Raw genomic sequence first — 10,001 nt, 5'->3', positions numbered from 1 at the left:
AAGCAGCACTTGGCTTATGTAACTAACGTATGAAATTATTGTTAATATAAAAAAAAAAACTGTTTTCGCCCGGGCTCGAACCGGGGACCTTTCGCGTGTTAGGCGAACGTGATAACCACTACACTACGGAAACCATTGCAAACAGTAAGCAGCACTTGGCTTATGAAACTAAGGTATGAAATTATTGTTAATATAAAAAAAAACTGTTTTAAATTAATCTTAATGTCAAAAATGTTTCCGCCCGGGCTCGAACCGGGGACCTTTCGCGTGTAAAGCGAACGTGATAACCACTACACTACGGAAACAATTGCAAACAGTAAGCAGCACTTGGCTTATGAAACTAACGTGTGAAATTATTGTTAATATAAAAAAAAAAAAACTGTTTTCGCCCGGGCTCGAACCGGGGACCTTTCGCGTGTTAGGCGAACGTGATAACCACTACACTACGGAAACTATTGCAAACAGTAAGCAGCACTTGGCTTATGAAACTAACGTATGAAATTATTGTTAATATAAAAAAAAACTGTTTCAAATTAATCTTAATGTCAAAAATGTTTCCGCCCGGGCTCGAACCGGGGACCTTTCGCGTGTAAAGCGAACGTGATAACCACTACACTACGGAAACTGTTGCAAACAGAAAGTGGCACTTGGGTTATGAAACAAAAGTATAAAATTGATGTTAATATAAAAAAAATGTTTCCACCCGGGCTCGAACCGGGGACCTTTCGCGTGTTAGGCGAACGTGATAACCACTACACTATGGAAACTGTTGAAAACAGAAAGCAGCCCTTGGCTTATAAAACTAACGGTTAAAATTAATGTTAATATAAAAAAAATGTTTCCGCCCGGGCTCGAACCGGGGACCTTTCGCGTGTTAGGCGAACGTGATAACCACTACACTACGGAAACCGTTAAGAACAGTCAGCATTACTAGACTGATAAAACTAACATATGAAATTAATGTTAATGTCAAAAATGTTTCCGTCCGGGCTCGAACCGGGGACCTTTCGCGTGTGAGGCGAACGTGATAACCACTACACTACGGAAACTGTTGCAAACAGAAATCAGCACTTGGCATATGAAACAAAAGTATAAAATTAATGTTAATATAAAAAACTGTTTCCGCCCGGGCTCGAACCGGGGACCTTTCGCGTGTGAGGCGAACGTGATAACCACTATACTACGGAAACTGATGATGCATTTTCAATCAATTGACTAATAATTTAAACATTATGGGAATGCATTTTAATACTAAAAATTGTTTCCGCCCGGGCTCGAACCGGGTACCTTTCGCGTGTTAGGCGAAAGTATTAATCACTACACTACGGAAAATATTGCAAACAGTAACGTTAGTTTCATTGGCTTATGAAACTAACGTATGAAATTAATGTTAATATAAAAAAATTGTTTCCGCCCGGGCTCGAACCGGGGACCTTTCGCGTGTTAGGCGAACGTGATAACCACTACACTACGGAAACCGATGATGTATTTTCAATCAATTGGCTAATAATTTAAACATTATAGGAATGCATTTTATTACTAAAAATGTTTCCGTCCGGGCTCGAACCGGGGACCTTTCGCGTGTTAGGCGAACGTGATAACCACTACACTACGGAAACTGTTGCAAACAAATAGGAGCACTTGGCTTATGTAACTAACGTATGAAATTATTGTTATTATAAAAAAAAAACTGTTTTCGCCCGGGCTCGAACCGGGGACCTTTCGCGTGTTAGGCGAACGTGATAACCACCACACTACGGAAACCATTGCAAACAGTAAGCAGCACTTGGCTTATGAAACTAACGTATGAAATTATTGTTAATATAAAAAAAAACTGTTTCAAATTAATCTTAATGTCAAAAATGTTTCCGCCCGGGCTCGAACCGGGGACCTTTCGCGTGTAAAGCGAACGTGATAACCACTACACTACGGAAACTATTGCAAACAGTAAGCAGCACTTGGCTTATGAAACTAACGTGTGAAATTATTGTTAATATAAAAAAAAACTGTTTCAAATTAATCTTAATGTCAAAAATGTTTCCGCCCGGGCTCGAACCGGGGACCTTTCGCGTGTAAAGCGAACGTGATAACCACTACACTACGGAAACTGTTGCAAACAGAAAGCAGCACTTGGCTTATGAAACAAAAGTATAAAATTGATGTTAATATAAAAAAAATGTTTCCACCCGGGCTCGAACCGGGGACCTTTTGCGTGTTAGGCGAACGTGATAACCACTACACTATGCAAACTGTTGTAAACAGAAAGCAGCCCTTGGCTTATAAAACTAACGGTTAAAATTAATGTTAATATAAAAAAAATGTTTCCGCCCGGAATCGAACCGGGGACCTTTCGCGTGTTAGGCGAACGTGATAACCACTACACTACGGAAACCGTTAAGAACAGTAAGCATTACTAGACTGATAAAACTAACATATGAAATTAATGTTAATGTCAAAAATGTTTCCGTCCGGGCTCGAACCGGGGACCTTTCGCGTGTAAAGCAAACGTGATAACCACTACACTACGGAAACCGATGATGCATTTTCAATCAATTGACTAATAATTTAAACATTATGGGAATGCATTTTATTACTAAAAATGTTCCCGCCCGGGCTTGAACCGGGGACCTTTCGCGTGTGAGGCGAACGTGATAACCACTACACTACGGAAACTGTTGCAAACAGAAAGCAGCACTTGGCTTATGAAACTAACGGTTAAAATTATTGTTAATATAAAAAAAGTGTTTCCGCCCGAGCTCGAACCGGGGACCTTTCGCGTGTTAGGCGAACGTGATAACCACTACACTACGGAAACCGTTAAGAACAGTAAGCATTACTAGACTGATAAAACTAACATATGAAATTAATGTTAATGTCAAAACTGTTTCCGCCCGGGCTCGAACCGGGGACCTTTCGCGTGTAAAGCGAACGTGATAACCACTACACTACGGAAACCGATGATATATTTCCAATCTATTGGCTAATGATTTAAACATTATGGAAATGCATTGTAATACTAAAAATTGTTTCCGCCCGGGCTCGAACCGGGTACCTTTCGCGTGTTAGGCGAAAGTATTAATCACTACACTACGGAAAATATTGCAAACAGTAAGCAGCACTTGGCTTATGAAACTAACGTATGAAATTAATGTTAATATAAAAAAATTGTTTCCGCCCGGGCTCGAACCGGGGACCTTTCGCGTGTTAGGCGAACGTGATAACCACTACACTACGGAAACCGATGATGTGTTTTCAATCAATTGGCTAATAATTTAAACATTATAGGAATGCATTTTATTACTAAAAATGTTTCCGTCCGGGCTCGAACCGGGGACCTTTCGCGTGTTAGGCGAACGTGATAACCACTACACTACGGAAACTGTTGCAAACAGAAAGCAGCACTTGGCTTATGTAACTAACGTATGAAATTATTGTTAATATAAAAAAAAAACTGTTTTCGCCCGGGCTCGAACCGGGGACCTTTCGCGTGTTAGGCGAACGTGATAACCACTACACTACGAAAACTATTGCAAACAGTAAGCAGCACTTGGCTTATGAAACTAACGTATGAAATTATTGTTAATATAAAAAAAAACTGTTTCAAATTAATCTTAATGTCAAAAATGTTTCCGCCCGGGCTCGAACCGGGGACCTTTCGCGTGTAAAGCGAACGTGATAACCACTACACTACGGAAACTATTGCAAACAGTAAGCAGCACTTGGCTTATGAAACTAACGTATGAAATTATTGTTAATATAAAAAAAAACTGTTTCAAATTAATTTTAATGTCAAAATTGTTTCGGCCCGGGCTCGAACCGGGGACCTTTCGCGTGTAAAGCGAACGTGATAACCACTACACTACGGAAACTGTTGCAAACAGAAAGCAGCACTTGGCTTATGAAACAAAAGTATAAAATTGATGTTAATATAAAAAAAAAGTTTCCACCCGGGCTCGAACCGGGGACCTTTCGCGTGTTAGGCGAACGTGATAACCACTAGACTATGCAAACTGTTGAAAACAGAAAGCAGCCCTTGGCTTATAAAACTAACGGTTAAAATTAATGTTAATATAAAAAAAATGTTTCCGCCCGGGCTCGAACCGGGGACCTTTCGCGTGTTAGGCGAACGTGATAACCACTACACTACGGAAACCGTTAAGAACAGTAAGCATTACTAGACTGATAAAACTAACATATGAAATTAATGTTAATGTCAAAAATGTTTTCGTCCGGGCTCGAACCGGGGACCTTTCGCGTGTAAAGCAAACGTGATAACCACTACACTACGGAAACTGTTGCAAACAGAAATCAGCACTTGGCTTATGAAACAAAAGTATAAAATTAATGTTAATATAAAAAACTGTTTCCGCCCGGGCTCGAACCGGGGACCTTTCGCGTGTAAAGCAAACGTGATAACCACTACACTACGGAAACTGTTGCAAACAGAAATCAGCACTTGGTTTATGAAACAAAAGTATAAAATTAATGTTAATATATAAAATGTTCCCGCTCGGGCTCGAACCGGGGATCATTTGCGTGTGAGGCGAACGTGATAACCACTACACTACGGAAACCGATGATGCATTTTCAATCAATTGACTAATAATTTAAAAATTATGGAAATGCATTTTATTACTAAAAATGTTCCCGCCCGGGCTTGAACCAGGGACCTTCCGCGTGTGAGGCGAACGTGATAACCACTACACTACGGAAACTGTTGCAAACAGAAAGCAGCACTTGGCTTATAAAACTAACGGTTAAAATTAATGTTAATATAAAAAAAATGTTTCCGCCCGGGCTCGAACCGGGGACCTTTCGCGTGTTAGGCGAACGTGATAACCACTACACTACGGAAACCGTTAAGAACAGTAAGCATTACTAGACTGATAAAACTAACATATGAAATTAATGTTAATGTCAAAAATGTTTTCGTCCGGGCTCGAACCGGGGACCTTTCGCGTGTAAAGCAAACGTGATAACCACTACACTACGGAAACTGTTGCAAACAGTAAGCAGCACTTGGCTTATGAAACTAACGTATGAAATTATTGTTAATATAAAAAAAAACTGTTTCAAATTAATCTTAATGTCAAAAATGTTTCCGCCCGGGCTCGAACCGGGGACCTTTCGCGTGTAAAGCGAACGTGATAACCACTACACTACGGAAACTATTGCAAACAGTAAGCAGCACTTGGCTTATGAAACTAACGTATGAAATTATTGTTAATATAAAAAAAAACTGTTTCAAATTAATTTTAATGTCAAAATTGTTTCGGCCCGGGCTCGAACCGGGGACCTTTCGCGTGTAAAGCGAACGTGATAACCACTACACTACGGAAACTGTTGCAAACAGAAAGCAGCACTTGGCTTATGAAACAAAAGTATAAAATTGATGTTAATATAAAAAAAAAGTTTCCACCCGGGCTCGAACCGGGGACCTTTCGCGTGTTAGGCGAACGTGATAACCACTACACTATGCAAACTGTTGAAAACAGAAAGCAGCCCTTGGCTTATAAAACTAACGGTTAAAATTAATGTTAATATAAAAAAAATGTTTCCGCCCGGGCTCGAACCGGGGACCTTTCGCGTGTTAGGCGAACGTGATAACCACTACACTACGGAAACCGTTAAGAACAGTAAGCATTACTAGACTGATAAAACTAACATATGAAATTAATGTTAATGTCAAAAATGTTTTCGTCCGGGCTCGAACCGGGGACCTTTCGCGTGTAAAGCAAACGTGATAACCACTACACTACGGAAACTGTTGCAAACAGAAATCAGCACTTGGCTTATGAAACAAAAGTATAAAATTAATGTTAATATAAAAAACTGTTTCCGCCCGGGCTCGAACCGGGGACCTTTCGCGTGTAAAGCAAACGTGATAACCACTACACTACGGAAACTGTTGCAAACAGAAATCAGCACTTGGTTTATGAAACAAAAGTATAAAATTAATGTTAATATATAAAATGTTCCCGCTCGGGCTCGAACCGGGGATCATTTGCGTGTGAGGCGAACGTGATAACCACTACACTACGGAAACCGATGATGCATTTTCAATCAATTGACTAATAATTTAAAAATTATGGAAATGCATTTTATTACTAAAAATGTTCCCGCCCGGGCTTGAACCAAGGACCTTCCGCGTGTGAGGCGAACGTGATAACCACTACACTACGGAAACTGTTGCAAACAGAAAGCAGCACTTGGCTTATGAAACTAACGGTTAAAATTATTGTTAATATAAAAAAAATTGTTTCCGCCCGGGCTCGAACCGGGGACCTTTCGCGTGTTAGGCGAACGTGATAACCACTACACTACGGAAACCGTTAAGAACAGTAAGCATTACTAGACTGATAAAACTAACATATGAAATTAATGTTAATGTCAAAAATGTTTCCGCCCGGGCTCGAACCGAGGACCTTTCGCGTGTAAAGCGAACGTGATAACCACTACACTACGGAAACCGTTTAGAACAGTAAGCATTACTAGAATGATAAAACTAACATATGAAATTAATGTTAATGTCAAAAATGTTTCCGCCCGCGCTCGAACCGGGGACCTTTCGCGTGTAAAGCGAACGTGATAACCACTACACTACGGAAACTGTTGCAAACAGAAAGCAGCACTTGGCTTATGAAACAAAAGTATAAAATTGATGTTAATATAAAAAAAATGTTTCCAACCGGGCTCGAACCGGGAACCTTTCGCGTGTTAGGCGAACGTGATAACCACTACACTATGGAAACTGTTGATAACAGAAAGCAGCCCTTGGCTTATAAAACTAACGGTTAAAATTAATGTTAATATAAAAAAATGTTTCCGCCCGGGCTCGAACCGGGGACCTTTCGCGTGTAAAGCGAACGTGATAACCACTACACTACGGAAACTGTTGCAAACAGAAAGCAGCACTTGGCTTATGAAACTAAAGTATAAAACTAATGCTAATATATAAAAAACTGTTTCCGCCCGGGCTCGAACGGGACCTTTCGCGTGTAAAGCGAACGTGATAACCACTACACTACGGAAACCGATGATATATTTACAATCTATTGGCTAATAATTTAAACATTATGGAAATGCATTTTAATACTAAAAATTGTTTCCGCCCGGGCTCGAACCGGGGACCTTTCGCGTGTAAAGCGAACGTGATAACCACTACACTACGGAAACTGTTGCAAACAGAAATCAGCACTTGGCTTATGAAACAAAAGTATAAAATTAATGTTAATATAAAAAACTGTTTCCGCCCGGGCTCGAACCGGGGACCTTTCGCGTGTGAGGCGAACGTGATAACCACTACACTACGGAAACCGTTAAGAACGGTAAGCATTACTAGACTGATAAAACTAACATATGAAATTAATGTTAATGTCAAAAATGTTTCCGTCCGGGCTCGAACCGGGGACTTTCGCGTGTAAAGCAAACGTGTTAACCACTACACTACGGAAACTGTTGCAACAGAAATCAGCACTTGGCTTATGAAACAAAAGTATAAAATTAATGTTAATATAAAAAACTGTTTCCGCCCGGGCTCGAACCGGGGACCTTTCGCGTGTGAGGCGAACGTGATAACCACTACACTACGGAAACTGTTGCAAACAGAAATCAGCACTTGGCTTATGAAACAAAAGTATAAAATTAATGTTAATATAAAAAACTGTTTCCGCCCGGGCTCGAACCGGGGACCTTTCGCGTGTGAGGCGAACGTGATAACCACTACACTACGGAAACCGTTAAGAACAGTAAGCATTACTAGACTGATAAAACTAACATATGAAATTAATGTTAATGTCAATAATGTTTCCGGCCGGGCTCGAACCGGGGACCTTTCGCGTGTAAAGCAAACGTGATAACCACTACACTACGGAAACTGTTGCAAACAGAAATCAGCACTTGGCTTATGAAACAAAAGTATAAAATTAATGTTAATATAAAAAACTGTTTCCGCCCGGGCTCGAACCGGGGACCTTTCGCGTGTTAAGCGAACGTGATAACCACTACACTACGGAAACCGTAAAGAAAAGTAAGCATTACTAGACTGATAAAAGTAACATATGAAATTAATGTTAATGTCAAAAATTTTCCGCCCGGGCTCGAACCGGGGACCTTTCGCGTGTAAAGCAAACGTGATAACCACTACACTACGGAAACTGTTGAAAATTAATATATAAAAAATGTTCCCGCCTAGGCTCGAACCGGGGATCATTCGCGTGTGAGGCGAACGTGATAACCACTGCACTTCGGAAACTTTTGCAAACAGTAAGCAGCACTTGGCTTATGAAACTAACGTATGAAATTAATGTTAATATAAAAAAATTGTTTCCGCCCGGGCTCGAACCGGGGACCTTTCGCGTGTAAAGCGAACGTGATAACCACTACACTACGGAAACCGGTGATATATTTCCAAACTATTGGCTAATGATTTAAACATTATGGAAATGCATTTTAATACTGAAAATTGTTTCCGCCCGGGCTCGAACCGGGTACCTTTCGCGTGTTAGGCGAAAGTATTAATCACTACACTACGGAAAATATTGCAAACAGTAAGCAGCACTTGGCTTATGAAACTAACGTATGAAATTATTGTTAATATAAAAAAATTGTTTCCGTCCGGGCTCGAACCGGAGACCTTTCGCGTGTTAGGCGAACGTGATAACCACTACACTACGGAAACCGATGATGTATTTTCAATCAATTGGCTAATAATTTAAACATTATAGGAATGCATTTTATTACTAAAAAGTAAGCAGCACTTGGCTTATGAAACTAACGTATGAAATTATTGTTAATATAAAAAAAAACTGTTTCAAATTAATCTTAATGTCAAAAATGTTTCCGCCCGGGCTCGAACCGGGGACCTTTCGCGTGTAAAGCGAACGTGATAACCACTACACTACGGAAACTGTTGCAAACAGAAAGTGGCACTTGGCTTATGAAACAAAAGTATAAAATTGATGTAAATATAAAAAAAATGTTTCCACCCGGGCTCGAACCGGGGACCTTTCGCGTGTGAGGCGAACGTGATAACCACTACACTACGGAAACTGTTGCAAACAGAAATCAGCACTTGGCTTATGAAACAAAAGTATAAAATTAATGTTAATGTCAAAAATGTTTCCGTCCGGGCTCGAACCGGGGACCTTTCGCGTGTGAGGCGAACGTGATAACCACTACACTACGGAAACTGTTGCAAACAGAAATCAGCACTTGGCTTATGAAACAAAAGTATAAAATTAATGTTAATATAAAAAAATGTTTCCGCCCGGGCTCGAACCGGGGACCTTTCGCGTGTGAGGCGAACGTGATAACCACTACACTACGGAAACCGTTATGAACAGTAAGCATTACTAGACTGATAAAACTAACATATGAAATTAATGTTAATGTCAAAAATGTTTCCGGCCGGGCTCGAACCGGGGACCTTTCGCGTGTAAAGCAAACGTGATAACCACTACACTACGGAAACTGTTGCAAACAGAAATCAGCACTTGGCTTATGAAACAAAAGTATAAAATTAATGTTAATATAAAAAACTGTTTCCGCCCGGGCTCGAACCGGGGACCTTTCGCGTGTTAAGCGAACGTGATAACCACTACACTACGGAAACCGTAAAGAAAAGTAAGCATTACTAGACTGATAAAAGTAACATATGAAATTAATTTTAAGGTCAAAAATTTTCCGCCCGGGCTCGAACCGGGGACCTTTCGCGTGTAAAGCAAACGTGATAACCACTACACTACGGAAACTGTTGAAAATTAATATATAAAAAATGTTCCCGCCTAGGCTCGAACCGGGGATCATTCGCGTGTGAGGCGAACGTGATAACCACTGCACTTCGGAAACTTTTGCAAACAGTAAGCAGCACTTGGCTTATGAAACTAACGTATGAAATTAATGTTAATATAAAAAAATTGTTTCCGCCCGGGCTCGAACCGGGGACCTTTCGCGTGTAAAGCGAACGTGATAACCACTACACTACGGAAACCGGTGATATA

The 10,001-nt window shown here is 40.4% G+C and overlaps 60 non-coding genes across 60 annotated transcripts; all 60 read right to left on the bottom strand.

Moving 5' to 3' along the window:
• Positions 1 to 60: 60 nt before the first annotated feature.
• Trnav-aac (transfer RNA valine (anticodon AAC)) lies at positions 61 to 133 on the bottom strand. Its single transcript has one exon. It is a non-coding gene; the product is annotated as a tRNA-Val (tRNA).
• Positions 134 to 232: 99 nt separating this feature from the next.
• On the bottom strand, positions 233 to 305 carry Trnav-uac (transfer RNA valine (anticodon UAC)). The gene has a single exon. It is a non-coding gene; the product is annotated as a tRNA-Val (tRNA).
• Positions 306 to 380: 75 nt separating this feature from the next.
• On the bottom strand, positions 381 to 453 carry Trnav-aac (transfer RNA valine (anticodon AAC)). The gene has a single exon. It is a non-coding gene; the product is annotated as a tRNA-Val (tRNA).
• Positions 454 to 552: 99 nt separating this feature from the next.
• Positions 553 to 625, bottom strand: Trnav-uac (transfer RNA valine (anticodon UAC)). The gene has a single exon. It is a non-coding gene; the product is annotated as a tRNA-Val (tRNA).
• A 69-nt stretch (positions 626 to 694) lies between these two features.
• Trnav-aac (transfer RNA valine (anticodon AAC)) lies at positions 695 to 767 on the bottom strand. The gene has a single exon. It is a non-coding gene; the product is annotated as a tRNA-Val (tRNA).
• A 69-nt stretch (positions 768 to 836) lies between these two features.
• Trnav-aac (transfer RNA valine (anticodon AAC)) lies at positions 837 to 909 on the bottom strand. Its single transcript has one exon. It is a non-coding gene; the product is annotated as a tRNA-Val (tRNA).
• A 67-nt stretch (positions 910 to 976) lies between these two features.
• Trnav-cac (transfer RNA valine (anticodon CAC)) lies at positions 977 to 1,049 on the bottom strand. Its single transcript has one exon. It is a non-coding gene; the product is annotated as a tRNA-Val (tRNA).
• A 68-nt stretch (positions 1,050 to 1,117) lies between these two features.
• Positions 1,118 to 1,190, bottom strand: Trnav-cac (transfer RNA valine (anticodon CAC)). The gene has a single exon. It is a non-coding gene; the product is annotated as a tRNA-Val (tRNA).
• A 215-nt stretch (positions 1,191 to 1,405) lies between these two features.
• Positions 1,406 to 1,478, bottom strand: Trnav-aac (transfer RNA valine (anticodon AAC)). Its single transcript has one exon. It is a non-coding gene; the product is annotated as a tRNA-Val (tRNA).
• Positions 1,479 to 1,546: 68 nt separating this feature from the next.
• Trnav-aac (transfer RNA valine (anticodon AAC)) lies at positions 1,547 to 1,619 on the bottom strand. The gene has a single exon. It is a non-coding gene; the product is annotated as a tRNA-Val (tRNA).
• A 244-nt stretch (positions 1,620 to 1,863) lies between these two features.
• On the bottom strand, positions 1,864 to 1,936 carry Trnav-uac (transfer RNA valine (anticodon UAC)). The gene has a single exon. It is a non-coding gene; the product is annotated as a tRNA-Val (tRNA).
• A 99-nt stretch (positions 1,937 to 2,035) lies between these two features.
• Positions 2,036 to 2,108, bottom strand: Trnav-uac (transfer RNA valine (anticodon UAC)). Its single transcript has one exon. It is a non-coding gene; the product is annotated as a tRNA-Val (tRNA).
• A 69-nt stretch (positions 2,109 to 2,177) lies between these two features.
• On the bottom strand, positions 2,178 to 2,250 carry Trnav-aac (transfer RNA valine (anticodon AAC)). The gene has a single exon. It is a non-coding gene; the product is annotated as a tRNA-Val (tRNA).
• Positions 2,251 to 2,319: 69 nt separating this feature from the next.
• Trnav-aac (transfer RNA valine (anticodon AAC)) lies at positions 2,320 to 2,392 on the bottom strand. The gene has a single exon. It is a non-coding gene; the product is annotated as a tRNA-Val (tRNA).
• A 67-nt stretch (positions 2,393 to 2,459) lies between these two features.
• Positions 2,460 to 2,532, bottom strand: Trnav-uac (transfer RNA valine (anticodon UAC)). Its single transcript has one exon. It is a non-coding gene; the product is annotated as a tRNA-Val (tRNA).
• Positions 2,533 to 2,600: 68 nt separating this feature from the next.
• Trnav-cac (transfer RNA valine (anticodon CAC)) lies at positions 2,601 to 2,673 on the bottom strand. Its single transcript has one exon. It is a non-coding gene; the product is annotated as a tRNA-Val (tRNA).
• Positions 2,674 to 2,742: 69 nt separating this feature from the next.
• Positions 2,743 to 2,815, bottom strand: Trnav-aac (transfer RNA valine (anticodon AAC)). The gene has a single exon. It is a non-coding gene; the product is annotated as a tRNA-Val (tRNA).
• Positions 2,816 to 2,882: 67 nt separating this feature from the next.
• Trnav-uac (transfer RNA valine (anticodon UAC)) lies at positions 2,883 to 2,955 on the bottom strand. Its single transcript has one exon. It is a non-coding gene; the product is annotated as a tRNA-Val (tRNA).
• Positions 2,956 to 3,166: 211 nt separating this feature from the next.
• Trnav-aac (transfer RNA valine (anticodon AAC)) lies at positions 3,167 to 3,239 on the bottom strand. Its single transcript has one exon. It is a non-coding gene; the product is annotated as a tRNA-Val (tRNA).
• A 68-nt stretch (positions 3,240 to 3,307) lies between these two features.
• Trnav-aac (transfer RNA valine (anticodon AAC)) lies at positions 3,308 to 3,380 on the bottom strand. The gene has a single exon. It is a non-coding gene; the product is annotated as a tRNA-Val (tRNA).
• A 72-nt stretch (positions 3,381 to 3,452) lies between these two features.
• On the bottom strand, positions 3,453 to 3,525 carry Trnav-aac (transfer RNA valine (anticodon AAC)). The gene has a single exon. It is a non-coding gene; the product is annotated as a tRNA-Val (tRNA).
• Positions 3,526 to 3,624: 99 nt separating this feature from the next.
• Positions 3,625 to 3,697, bottom strand: Trnav-uac (transfer RNA valine (anticodon UAC)). Its single transcript has one exon. It is a non-coding gene; the product is annotated as a tRNA-Val (tRNA).
• A 99-nt stretch (positions 3,698 to 3,796) lies between these two features.
• Positions 3,797 to 3,869, bottom strand: Trnav-uac (transfer RNA valine (anticodon UAC)). The gene has a single exon. It is a non-coding gene; the product is annotated as a tRNA-Val (tRNA).
• A 211-nt stretch (positions 3,870 to 4,080) lies between these two features.
• Positions 4,081 to 4,153, bottom strand: Trnav-aac (transfer RNA valine (anticodon AAC)). Its single transcript has one exon. It is a non-coding gene; the product is annotated as a tRNA-Val (tRNA).
• A 67-nt stretch (positions 4,154 to 4,220) lies between these two features.
• Positions 4,221 to 4,293, bottom strand: Trnav-uac (transfer RNA valine (anticodon UAC)). Its single transcript has one exon. It is a non-coding gene; the product is annotated as a tRNA-Val (tRNA).
• A 68-nt stretch (positions 4,294 to 4,361) lies between these two features.
• Trnav-uac (transfer RNA valine (anticodon UAC)) lies at positions 4,362 to 4,434 on the bottom strand. Its single transcript has one exon. It is a non-coding gene; the product is annotated as a tRNA-Val (tRNA).
• A 67-nt stretch (positions 4,435 to 4,501) lies between these two features.
• On the bottom strand, positions 4,502 to 4,574 carry Trnav-cac (transfer RNA valine (anticodon CAC)). The gene has a single exon. It is a non-coding gene; the product is annotated as a tRNA-Val (tRNA).
• Positions 4,575 to 4,642: 68 nt separating this feature from the next.
• Trnav-cac (transfer RNA valine (anticodon CAC)) lies at positions 4,643 to 4,715 on the bottom strand. Its single transcript has one exon. It is a non-coding gene; the product is annotated as a tRNA-Val (tRNA).
• Positions 4,716 to 4,784: 69 nt separating this feature from the next.
• Positions 4,785 to 4,857, bottom strand: Trnav-aac (transfer RNA valine (anticodon AAC)). Its single transcript has one exon. It is a non-coding gene; the product is annotated as a tRNA-Val (tRNA).
• Positions 4,858 to 4,924: 67 nt separating this feature from the next.
• Trnav-uac (transfer RNA valine (anticodon UAC)) lies at positions 4,925 to 4,997 on the bottom strand. Its single transcript has one exon. It is a non-coding gene; the product is annotated as a tRNA-Val (tRNA).
• Positions 4,998 to 5,096: 99 nt separating this feature from the next.
• On the bottom strand, positions 5,097 to 5,169 carry Trnav-uac (transfer RNA valine (anticodon UAC)). The gene has a single exon. It is a non-coding gene; the product is annotated as a tRNA-Val (tRNA).
• A 99-nt stretch (positions 5,170 to 5,268) lies between these two features.
• Trnav-uac (transfer RNA valine (anticodon UAC)) lies at positions 5,269 to 5,341 on the bottom strand. The gene has a single exon. It is a non-coding gene; the product is annotated as a tRNA-Val (tRNA).
• A 69-nt stretch (positions 5,342 to 5,410) lies between these two features.
• Trnav-aac (transfer RNA valine (anticodon AAC)) lies at positions 5,411 to 5,483 on the bottom strand. Its single transcript has one exon. It is a non-coding gene; the product is annotated as a tRNA-Val (tRNA).
• A 69-nt stretch (positions 5,484 to 5,552) lies between these two features.
• Trnav-aac (transfer RNA valine (anticodon AAC)) lies at positions 5,553 to 5,625 on the bottom strand. Its single transcript has one exon. It is a non-coding gene; the product is annotated as a tRNA-Val (tRNA).
• A 208-nt stretch (positions 5,626 to 5,833) lies between these two features.
• On the bottom strand, positions 5,834 to 5,906 carry Trnav-uac (transfer RNA valine (anticodon UAC)). Its single transcript has one exon. It is a non-coding gene; the product is annotated as a tRNA-Val (tRNA).
• A 67-nt stretch (positions 5,907 to 5,973) lies between these two features.
• Positions 5,974 to 6,046, bottom strand: Trnav-cac (transfer RNA valine (anticodon CAC)). The gene has a single exon. It is a non-coding gene; the product is annotated as a tRNA-Val (tRNA).
• Positions 6,047 to 6,114: 68 nt separating this feature from the next.
• Trnav-cac (transfer RNA valine (anticodon CAC)) lies at positions 6,115 to 6,187 on the bottom strand. Its single transcript has one exon. It is a non-coding gene; the product is annotated as a tRNA-Val (tRNA).
• A 70-nt stretch (positions 6,188 to 6,257) lies between these two features.
• Trnav-aac (transfer RNA valine (anticodon AAC)) lies at positions 6,258 to 6,330 on the bottom strand. The gene has a single exon. It is a non-coding gene; the product is annotated as a tRNA-Val (tRNA).
• Positions 6,331 to 6,397: 67 nt separating this feature from the next.
• Positions 6,398 to 6,470, bottom strand: Trnav-uac (transfer RNA valine (anticodon UAC)). Its single transcript has one exon. It is a non-coding gene; the product is annotated as a tRNA-Val (tRNA).
• A 67-nt stretch (positions 6,471 to 6,537) lies between these two features.
• Trnav-uac (transfer RNA valine (anticodon UAC)) lies at positions 6,538 to 6,610 on the bottom strand. The gene has a single exon. It is a non-coding gene; the product is annotated as a tRNA-Val (tRNA).
• Positions 6,611 to 6,679: 69 nt separating this feature from the next.
• Trnav-aac (transfer RNA valine (anticodon AAC)) lies at positions 6,680 to 6,752 on the bottom strand. The gene has a single exon. It is a non-coding gene; the product is annotated as a tRNA-Val (tRNA).
• A 68-nt stretch (positions 6,753 to 6,820) lies between these two features.
• Positions 6,821 to 6,893, bottom strand: Trnav-uac (transfer RNA valine (anticodon UAC)). Its single transcript has one exon. It is a non-coding gene; the product is annotated as a tRNA-Val (tRNA).
• Positions 6,894 to 7,103: 210 nt separating this feature from the next.
• On the bottom strand, positions 7,104 to 7,176 carry Trnav-uac (transfer RNA valine (anticodon UAC)). The gene has a single exon. It is a non-coding gene; the product is annotated as a tRNA-Val (tRNA).
• Positions 7,177 to 7,244: 68 nt separating this feature from the next.
• Positions 7,245 to 7,317, bottom strand: Trnav-cac (transfer RNA valine (anticodon CAC)). The gene has a single exon. It is a non-coding gene; the product is annotated as a tRNA-Val (tRNA).
• Positions 7,318 to 7,384: 67 nt separating this feature from the next.
• On the bottom strand, positions 7,385 to 7,456 carry Trnav-uac (transfer RNA valine (anticodon UAC)). The gene has a single exon. It is a non-coding gene; the product is annotated as a tRNA-Val (tRNA).
• Positions 7,457 to 7,523: 67 nt separating this feature from the next.
• On the bottom strand, positions 7,524 to 7,596 carry Trnav-cac (transfer RNA valine (anticodon CAC)). The gene has a single exon. It is a non-coding gene; the product is annotated as a tRNA-Val (tRNA).
• A 68-nt stretch (positions 7,597 to 7,664) lies between these two features.
• On the bottom strand, positions 7,665 to 7,737 carry Trnav-cac (transfer RNA valine (anticodon CAC)). Its single transcript has one exon. It is a non-coding gene; the product is annotated as a tRNA-Val (tRNA).
• A 67-nt stretch (positions 7,738 to 7,804) lies between these two features.
• On the bottom strand, positions 7,805 to 7,877 carry Trnav-uac (transfer RNA valine (anticodon UAC)). Its single transcript has one exon. It is a non-coding gene; the product is annotated as a tRNA-Val (tRNA).
• Positions 7,878 to 7,945: 68 nt separating this feature from the next.
• Positions 7,946 to 8,018, bottom strand: Trnav-aac (transfer RNA valine (anticodon AAC)). The gene has a single exon. It is a non-coding gene; the product is annotated as a tRNA-Val (tRNA).
• Positions 8,019 to 8,084: 66 nt separating this feature from the next.
• Trnav-uac (transfer RNA valine (anticodon UAC)) lies at positions 8,085 to 8,157 on the bottom strand. The gene has a single exon. It is a non-coding gene; the product is annotated as a tRNA-Val (tRNA).
• Positions 8,158 to 8,323: 166 nt separating this feature from the next.
• Positions 8,324 to 8,396, bottom strand: Trnav-uac (transfer RNA valine (anticodon UAC)). The gene has a single exon. It is a non-coding gene; the product is annotated as a tRNA-Val (tRNA).
• A 211-nt stretch (positions 8,397 to 8,607) lies between these two features.
• Trnav-aac (transfer RNA valine (anticodon AAC)) lies at positions 8,608 to 8,680 on the bottom strand. Its single transcript has one exon. It is a non-coding gene; the product is annotated as a tRNA-Val (tRNA).
• A 156-nt stretch (positions 8,681 to 8,836) lies between these two features.
• Trnav-uac (transfer RNA valine (anticodon UAC)) lies at positions 8,837 to 8,909 on the bottom strand. Its single transcript has one exon. It is a non-coding gene; the product is annotated as a tRNA-Val (tRNA).
• A 69-nt stretch (positions 8,910 to 8,978) lies between these two features.
• Trnav-cac (transfer RNA valine (anticodon CAC)) lies at positions 8,979 to 9,051 on the bottom strand. Its single transcript has one exon. It is a non-coding gene; the product is annotated as a tRNA-Val (tRNA).
• Positions 9,052 to 9,118: 67 nt separating this feature from the next.
• Trnav-cac (transfer RNA valine (anticodon CAC)) lies at positions 9,119 to 9,191 on the bottom strand. Its single transcript has one exon. It is a non-coding gene; the product is annotated as a tRNA-Val (tRNA).
• Positions 9,192 to 9,259: 68 nt separating this feature from the next.
• Positions 9,260 to 9,332, bottom strand: Trnav-cac (transfer RNA valine (anticodon CAC)). Its single transcript has one exon. It is a non-coding gene; the product is annotated as a tRNA-Val (tRNA).
• Positions 9,333 to 9,399: 67 nt separating this feature from the next.
• Trnav-uac (transfer RNA valine (anticodon UAC)) lies at positions 9,400 to 9,472 on the bottom strand. Its single transcript has one exon. It is a non-coding gene; the product is annotated as a tRNA-Val (tRNA).
• A 68-nt stretch (positions 9,473 to 9,540) lies between these two features.
• Positions 9,541 to 9,613, bottom strand: Trnav-aac (transfer RNA valine (anticodon AAC)). Its single transcript has one exon. It is a non-coding gene; the product is annotated as a tRNA-Val (tRNA).
• A 66-nt stretch (positions 9,614 to 9,679) lies between these two features.
• Trnav-uac (transfer RNA valine (anticodon UAC)) lies at positions 9,680 to 9,752 on the bottom strand. The gene has a single exon. It is a non-coding gene; the product is annotated as a tRNA-Val (tRNA).
• Positions 9,753 to 9,918: 166 nt separating this feature from the next.
• Trnav-uac (transfer RNA valine (anticodon UAC)) lies at positions 9,919 to 9,991 on the bottom strand. The gene has a single exon. It is a non-coding gene; the product is annotated as a tRNA-Val (tRNA).
• Positions 9,992 to 10,001: the final 10 nt, after the last annotated feature.

This window comes from Ciona robusta, chromosome 3 (assembly GCF_009617815.1).
Source record: "Ciona robusta chromosome 3, ASM961781v2".
Classification (NCBI taxonomy): domain Eukaryota; kingdom Metazoa; phylum Chordata; class Ascidiacea; order Phlebobranchia; family Cionidae; genus Ciona; species Ciona robusta.
The sequence above is the reverse complement of the archived record's forward strand: the minus strand, read 5'-3'. Positions and strand labels throughout refer to the sequence as shown.